Source organism: Strix aluco, chromosome 2, assembly GCF_031877795.1.
Source record: "Strix aluco isolate bStrAlu1 chromosome 2, bStrAlu1.hap1, whole genome shotgun sequence".
In the NCBI taxonomy this organism is placed as follows: Eukaryota; Metazoa; Chordata; class Aves; order Strigiformes; family Strigidae; genus Strix; species Strix aluco.
The window spans coordinates 256,534-265,151 of record NC_133932.1 but is presented as its reverse complement, the minus strand read 5'-3'; positions in this window follow the sequence as shown (position 1 = coordinate 265,151).

The following is an 8,618-nucleotide window of genomic DNA, read 5'->3' as shown; positions in this document are numbered from 1 at the left end:
AAATATATCCAGAAGGATAGCACAGCCAAAATCTGGTCATTCAGAGAAATTAACATTGAAATCCAACAAATTTCATAGCTAATGCCCTGCCTGCAGCTGATGTGCCAGAGCTTTAGGTAACCGTGTACGAACAAATGCTAAAATAAACCCACTCATCATAGCAAACATTGCTTGTAGGGTGTTGATTTTAATTTACTCTGGTTTAGATTGGATTGACAGATGATATTCCTCTTATTAGGAGGATCCCTCTGAATCCTAGCCCAGTCTCTAGTGTACTTTGGAAAAAGATAACTTCTCTCGCCGTGTCTTGTCTCTGAGGCCAGACAGAAGATAAGAGAAAGAAGTGATACAAGGAGCATCAAAAACTAATATTGTGTCATAATTGATACATTCTTGTCCTTCTTCTATGTCTGTCAAATTTCTAAACTGATTGAGAGAGGTTTGTTGTATTGAGAAGACCCATCAAAACTTGTGGCAGTTATATATGAATTTTCTTCAAAAAGCTGATGGAGTCCTCACAGAGAGTCCTCAGCCCGGTGAATTAGTCCTACTCCTGATACTGAAGTATCAAAAAGGAGCTCTCTTTTTGCCCCAAAGCTTGAACAGAAGGACATGGACACCGTTCCCTGGGCTTCCCTGCAACCACATCCCTTTATATGAGGTGGATGCTAAAGTTTTGGCCCTTTGGAAAGCAACACTTCCTGGACCTTTATGCAATGGATCTCAGCTGATATTCTGCTCTTCCTGTATGCACAAAATGCATCTCCAGTGTCTCTCATCAGCATTTTAAATCTAGTGGGTCTACTCCCTGACGTCTCCTATAGCACTGATTCTGTAAATGTTTTGGACCAGGGTTCTTTGTTTCTTAAGGGACTATATCAGCTACAGCTCTCAAAATTCCTGGGAAATAACAGGAATTCCTGCATTAAAATCCTGTTTGTTAGCACTCTTTTCTATTTGCTTTTAACAGTATATTCAAAAGTGGCTGCTAAAGAAACCAGCCTGTCCAGCATGTTGTGTCCAGGTGCTTCTGTAAAGTCAGTGGCAGACTCTTATCATCCATGATGAAGAAGCCAAGAAGAGAGTGTCCTTTAGGACCTCAGAGGGGACATATTCAAGGCTTGATTCCAGTTACGAAAGAAGAAAGAAAACAAAATTTTACTCAGGGGATTAATGTATTACAAGGTTACTGTAAGTGTTGTAGGTTTTTATAAAGTTCGGAGACGAACTTTGAAGACAAAAACTAACTCCTAACTCCTCTGCCTGTGGGTGTCATAGAAACTTGACAGTGTTTAGGGAAGAGGCCAAAATATTTTTACAATTCTATGAACAGTGTAAATAAAAGTTACACATTTGCTACAAAATACATTGTTTTCAAGTTATTTGACTTCACGTCATTAAATGGCTGGGTAACATACATAGCCGTTTTCCAGCAGAGGGAGTCTGTTGATAGGGAGTGAGAACAGGCACAGTAGCCTGCTGCAAGCACCAGTGTGAGATTAAAACTGATTACAATGACAGTAGGAGACAGCAGCAAAAAAACCATAACCAAGAGCACAGGACTGTATGGTGAAATTTTGCCCTGTGTTGTTCATCTATGACTTCTGTTGATATGAAGGAAATCAACATACACAGCCCGTGGCAGGGTATTAGGGACTGCAATATTTACCGCGTGGTCAGCAGAAGACCTCGATCTGCCTCTGGAGATCCTGTATTGCTGAATCACTAGTTGGCAGCTCATTGCTGCAGGTCTTTCCCAAACACTCCTCTTCCTCTGCCCTCCATTTCCAGGACGCAGCCCACGCTCCCCTCCTTTAACTGGTCAGAGAGCTGCTGGTGTAGCCCTGGGTGCCCCCACCCACATGGACACCGAACCCCCAGCAGCCCCTGCAGAGGAACGGGGGTCCCCACGGCTGTGGCCTTCCTTGGGGTCAAGGGGTGACCAACGCCAGAGACAGCTCACCAGTTCCTGCCCAGGGAGCTGCTCCTGCTGTACACCTACCCGAGCTTCTTTTCACCTCTGTGGCAGCCCTGGGGTTCAGCAGCTTCCACCCTGCACCCAGAAACCAAGGTGGGTTGTCTGCCCTCGCTCCTCTGGAACCCTCCTCAGATACTCGCCTGCAGCTGGTGAGCTGGTCTGTGGGCCTTATCATCATGTCCTTATCATCACGAAGGGATTTGCTGCTCCCCGTGCTCGTTCTTGCTTTCTGTATTTTCAATGTTAAACACAGGAAAGCTTTTGGGAAGCTCCCCCCTAATCTTTACTATAGGGAAGATAATATATTTCTTGGCCCAGGTTTATTCTGACAGAATAATTATATGTGATGTCAGAATTTTCTCAGTGAGAAAAAGCAACAGCATTTTTTTCTGAGAAGCAGCACATGCTATTCTATAAATGTAAGCGTAGAAAGATTAATCAAAGCCTTTGCTTTTAGTGACACTTTTCTTTAAAAAGAACATCTTCCTCTAGAGCATGTGTAAGTTACATTTAGCGGGTCTAGGCAGGTTTCAATGAAGAGTTTTGTGACTCTTCTTTACTTGTCAGGTGTGCAGATTGACTTTTCAAACCCAGATCTCACACTGCCTTAACTAGCGAAAGAAAAACCTCCATTCCTCCTGTTCTCTCGTGCCACCAAGAAAAAACCCCAAAACATTACAAGTACTTTTGATAGGCAACATAGCTGAAAATAAGCTTTTTTAAAAAATACATTTCAAACACCTCCGCTCATCAGATGCAACCTCTAACTCTACAACAGTCCATAGCAAAGTGAGCTGAGTGGCACATCCACCCGAACCTCGGCTGGTCCAGTCTAGAGTCCACCCGATGCGGGGAGGTTTGTGCTTTGCTGGGCTGCGAGCTGGGAGAGCAGCAGGCAGGGACACGCTGCTCCCAGGCAGCTTCGCTCGGAGGGGCCGGCTGGCAGCCCGACAGAAATAAGCGGCTGGGGAGCAGCGGGAGTCTTAAACCACTCAGCTTGTTTGCACAGTTAATGTGAGTTATAGTCCTCGTCCTCTCACTATTATTTCAGAGGAAATCTGGAGACATAAAGCCATACTGAACTTGATTCTTCAAATACTTATGAATATGCTAATTGCAGGGGGATTACTCATGATCATGAAATGAAGCACAAACGGACACATTGGCAGCATCAGTTCCTATGCGCTGTCAAATGAAGAAATGCATTTGCTCAGAAACAACTGCGTTTCTTAAAATAATTGAAGTCACAGGAATGTCAAAACAAAACTGATAGTAGATCAGCTACAGTATATTTTTTTCCCCTTTTTCAACTGAAAAAGGATGTTCTGGCTGGGAACTTCAGCAGAAGACCCAGGGTCAGAAATCACTCTCTTCCCTTTTTACACCAGTCACTAGCTTACTAAATTACTTGGTCCTTTCATTTTTATTGTGCCTGTTCACCAAGGTACCAAAATAACATTATATATATATTTTATATTTATACTGACATGCTCACAATTAGACGTTTGTACCTCTGCATTTCCAGGGACAAGCGTGCTGTACTGCAGGTTTCTGTCCACCACTCCCCCTGCCTGGCCACAAACTATTATTTTTCAAGCTCTCCCTGGGTTTCTCTGCTTTTCCTCAACTTTCTTGCTCAGAAACAGCCTCCTCCCTGTCACTCCCCTGCTTCCCTGCCATGGCCTTTTCCTACAAAGCTGCTTAGCTGACTGCCTGTGATCCCATTACATCCAACATTGCCCTGCGAGTTCGGACTCACATTCAAGCGTGCCTGAGTTGGTAAGTGCCAATATGTACCAACTCATGGGCCCATGGCAATGTCAATGCTGTGGGAAACCTGGCCGAGAGGTGGGACCCGGTGGGAGTCAGCGCCGTGGAAGTGGCCCTGCCTACCCTGGCAGCACCAGCTGGGCTCCTGGATTAAAGCAAAGAGAAGGAAAAGCAGTGGGAGTTCGTGCTGAAGCACCGCTGCATCTGTGGCTTGGGAGCAGGGCTGGCGAGGCCGGGGGTGAGGAGCTCAAAATGGGCTTTTTCACAGGGTGTCCCCGAGGAGGAGTGTGATGGAGAGAGCCCAGAGCCACCACTGGGAGGGAGCTGGTTGGTGAGAAGTGGTTTGGGTTGATGGCAAGGACCTGGGGTGGGGGTGCTGTAAATATGGGCACTTAGGGAGGGCAAAGATTTGCTAAGTGACAGCCAGTCAGGAGATGGAAGGATCCGGTTCCCAGTGAGATGGGATGTGTGGCCATACCCGTGAGGGGCTGGTTGGGAGGACGCTGACCGAGCGGAAAGCCTTTGTCTTCAGGGAATAATGCACCTGGGCACAGAGACTTTCGTGACGCTTAGATGGGCTCCTTCCCTATTACCACTCTTTCTCTTCCGTGTGTGTGATAAATGTGTGTATGGGGGGAGCTTTTTTGCACCAGAGCTTTGCTGTCCCTGGTGTCCCATGGGCTGAAGACCGGTACCCCAACAGCCACGTGCCCCTGCTCTGTATGGCGAGCAGGGGGACATCACCTGTCGTGCTGCAAGAGAGCCAAGGGAAAGGGGCTTCAGGAGGCAGTGCCCATGCAGCAACACCGGCTTTCCCACCTCCCTGTCCCTCCACGCTCACCTCCCACAGCTGTGCTCCTGCTCTTGCTTTCCCTTTTTCCCTGAAAAAAGCATTTTTCCCTCTTCCTCCCTAGGCTGGGCTACAGCTGGTGCTTTTTATATCACTGCTCAACTGGCCAGTTTTCCTGTCCTGTTCTTTCTGCCCTGTGTCTCCATCCGGAGGGCTGTTCACCCTGACGTCCTCCCCCGGCGAGCCCTCTCTCCTGACTCACCCGAGGTACGTGCAGAACACAGCGAGAGAGACAGAGAGAACAAAAATTAACAAAACAATGAGGAAGACAAAATTGCATCATAAAAAAAGTTGAAAGAACACGATTAGGTTTACCAAGTTAAACTCTCAGAAGCTGTCAAATCCAGACCTTCCTGCCCTTGGACGCAGAGTTCAGCCCCCTCTTCCCTTCCCCCATGCAACTTGTATTATGTGACATGATTTAATAATTTGACTGCATACTATTTTTCCCACAGGACTAGCGCCTCGTTTAGTGTCAATGCAGGACAGCGTCTGGGAATGAAGCTGGTCTCTACATTTCCTGGATGAACTCTGTGACCAGCAGCCCCATTTATCAGCGCACAACCCACACAGCGTGCTGAATTCAGAGCTGCCAGTTGCTTCATGAGGTTTTCTGGGGTAGCTTTCCTGCAGCCTCTGAGCGTTTTGCAAACATGATTATCAATGCTGTGTGTACTAAAGGTGAGGAGATACTATTTCCAGGGGTCTGGGAACTTTTTATTATGATTCACTACACCTTTTTGCATACTCCGTTGGCCCTGACATTTGTCCAGAACACTTTATATTTTAACAAACTGCTCCAGCAGACTTCATTTACTGTTCTGAGTGATTGGTGCTTTTATAAATCTATAATCTAGATGTCTCCTACCAGGTGCCCCAAAATAAGAAACCATCAGCCAAACACAGACAAGCAGGTAACTTATCTTGAAATGACCAAGGAACGTGACACAGGCAGGGACAGTTTCTAGTTCTTGCAGCTGCCATTTCTTTCCTCAGCCAGCAGATTATCCCCTGTTTTCCCACAGCCTTCTGCTTTATATTTCCCTGTCCCAGTGTCTGCAGCAACTCATAAGCTAGAACTTGGTTTGGGATTTGACCCCGAGTGACTACACCAGATGAGCTCTCTGTCGCCTGACACTATTGAGAAGTCACGCTGTTGTAGACATTGTTTGACTAATCTGTTGCTGACCATCCTCCACCAAAAAACGCCAAGTTAGTGCGCATCATTTTCCCCAGCGTGAATAATCTCTCACTTTCTAATTCAAAATTTGCTTCATGAGCTGAAGCGCACTAAAAAGAAATGTCATTCCACATTTCAAACTTCTGTGGCGGCATTTGCAGCCTTAAAAATCATCTTTACTCTCATTTAGCTGATACATGACAAGGAAAGAATAAGCAAAGATTCTTAATCTGCAATGTGGGAACAGGGATCATCATTTTTACGCGTTTGTCCTGTAGAAGACCTCACCTGCACAGCTCTCGGTGTCAAGGCATATATTCATTTCAAGCACTGCTACTCTGAGAAGAAAGATATTCGGGCTCTGCAAACTACTTTCTCCCAGTGCTTTTGCTTCTCCCAGATTTCTCTGTTCTGAATCATCATTATACAGAAATGGAGAAGTCAGGGGAGAAAATTATTACCATTAATACACTTGGCATTTCTGGCTTTATTGCACTGGATTCCCCGTGAGAAACTGCCGCACAGCCAATCACCCATGAATTGGTTCAGGCTTTGCACCCGCAGTCATTGCTGTTCCTCTCTTAATGCAGATAAGAGTAAGATGAGATCTTTCGACTATTTATCTCTGTGATTGTTTTTGCACGTTCTTCTAGATGAAAGACTTTCATAAGGGGGGGGGGGGGGGATACATTTTTATATGCCAGGAGTCAGCTTGACAAATTGCCGATTAATGCACAGTAAGGATACAAACTTCAAAAAAGTGAGTTTCTTGAAAGTTTCTTACACAGTCTACTTGTAAAAAATGAAAAGCGTCTCAAATAACGACATAATTAATAATTATAAATATTAATAATTTTTTAATACCATGTACAATGTAACTAACGTTTTTACTGATGGCAGAATTAGGCCTAGAAGCATCTTTAAACTTTACAGATGTAAATCAGTATCTTTTGAATCCATCCAAGAGCAAATATCCCTACTAGCATTCCAAAACTTGGCCTGTCATAAGCTGGATCTTTGTATTGAAATTCACTTTTTATTTATTTTGCTTGTTACAAGTTGTATTGAAAACAGAATGTCAATGTTCGCTTTACCTCAAGGCGTAGCCAACACATGTATTTGCTCTTTTTTCAACTGTTGTGTAAACTTTGCAAGGCCAGAATTGTTTGTTTAACTTTCTGGGTGCTCTGTCTGGAGATCAATTGTTTTATCAGTGCCAGCTACACGTATACGCTGCATTTCATCTGCTTCCACCACTTGCTAAAGGTACCGTTACCCCAAGGCTGAACTAGCTCATCTGCCTCCAAGTGCTCCTGCTCACCTTCTGGGCCAAACTGTAGATGTTACAGTAATCCTAAAACATGTATAACTCTGGTTTGTCTATAACGAGTATTTGGATCCAGGCACAAATGTGTGACTGTGGGCAAATAGTGACGTAAGGAGATATGGTTGATGTAAGAGCCTGGTACCTAGGGTAACCGATGAAGTAAACAACTAGGCACTGTATTAAATGCAATGAGCCTGTGGGGCTCGGAGCCACAGACATCTGCCCTTGTAATGTTTCATTCAGGTGACTCCTGTGAAAAGCAGTTCAAGCAGTACTTGCAAATTCACCTCCCAGCTTTAGGCTTAGCCATGAAGAAATGTTTTTATGATTTGCTTCAGGTGCGATGCTCAGTATCAGCAGTGAACAACCAAATAAATGCCTATAAAAAGTCTCCTTTGCAAGCATCTTAGGGACTCAAGCCCAATGGAGATTTATTTAAAGTGTGTTCCTTACTGATTTTTGTGGATGCTATTTACTTTGACTCCAGCAAGAATCGAGGAATTCCCAGTTATGAAGGAATTTTCCAGGCAAAACTGGGAGGACGCAAGGGCATATAGAAATAGTAAATTTGTCTGTCACATTGGCAGACGTAAAGGATGCACCTGGGCTGTATTGTTCAGAAAATCTTGCTCTTCTATTTTAGAAACCGCAGTTTTTATCTGCAGTTACTTGATATCATGTTCTTACCGAGTTGGAGAGGGTACACAGTATGATTATGTGGTCACTTTACCACAGAGCAAAAGCAATGTCAATCACATCAAACCCACGCGTTCAGGTACTGAATGGTTGTCCAGAATCATTCATAGCACAGTCCTAACACTCACCACACCATTAAGCACCTGAAGACAAATGTGCTTTTGCTGATGGGCACGTTAAGCAGGAAGAAAAGTGGAGTGGATCCAATATGTTATTAGTTACAAACTGGTAAACTGGATCTATTAGTAATCTAAATTGTCTTAATTGTAGAAAGCAATCCTGAACAGGCAGGAAAACAGCTAGGATCTGAGCAAGTCTTTCTCACTTATTTTACTTAATTTTTACATATTTAAATTTCTTTAAAGTATTTGCATGACATAAGGGTTTGTATTAATTCTCAGAATATGTTGTCCCAGCAAGTAAGGCAAGTGTTATATAATTTCTTGTCTCCTTTGACCAACCAGAGTTTGGAAAGCACAAGTAGCCCTTTCAGAGATGGGTGGATGCTCTATTCCTCCACCTAGAGAAGGGCTCAATTGCCTGCCCGTGTGTCAGGCATGTATCTTAAGTTTGGAACAGGTACGGTCAATTAATTTCCTGACTTTGGAGTAAGGTAAAAAGAATAAGATAAAAAAAGAAGGAAGATCTGAACTTGACTGAACGTGCCAGTGCTGTTGGCCTCTTGCTGACCTTTCGTAAAAAGTTGCAAAGGATGCTTTGTTGTTTCTGTAGTCCATAAGAGTTTTATAGAATATTCTATGCACACACCTCTCTGTGGTTACTTTAATGCACACTGCAATGGTCCCTGCAGAAATGC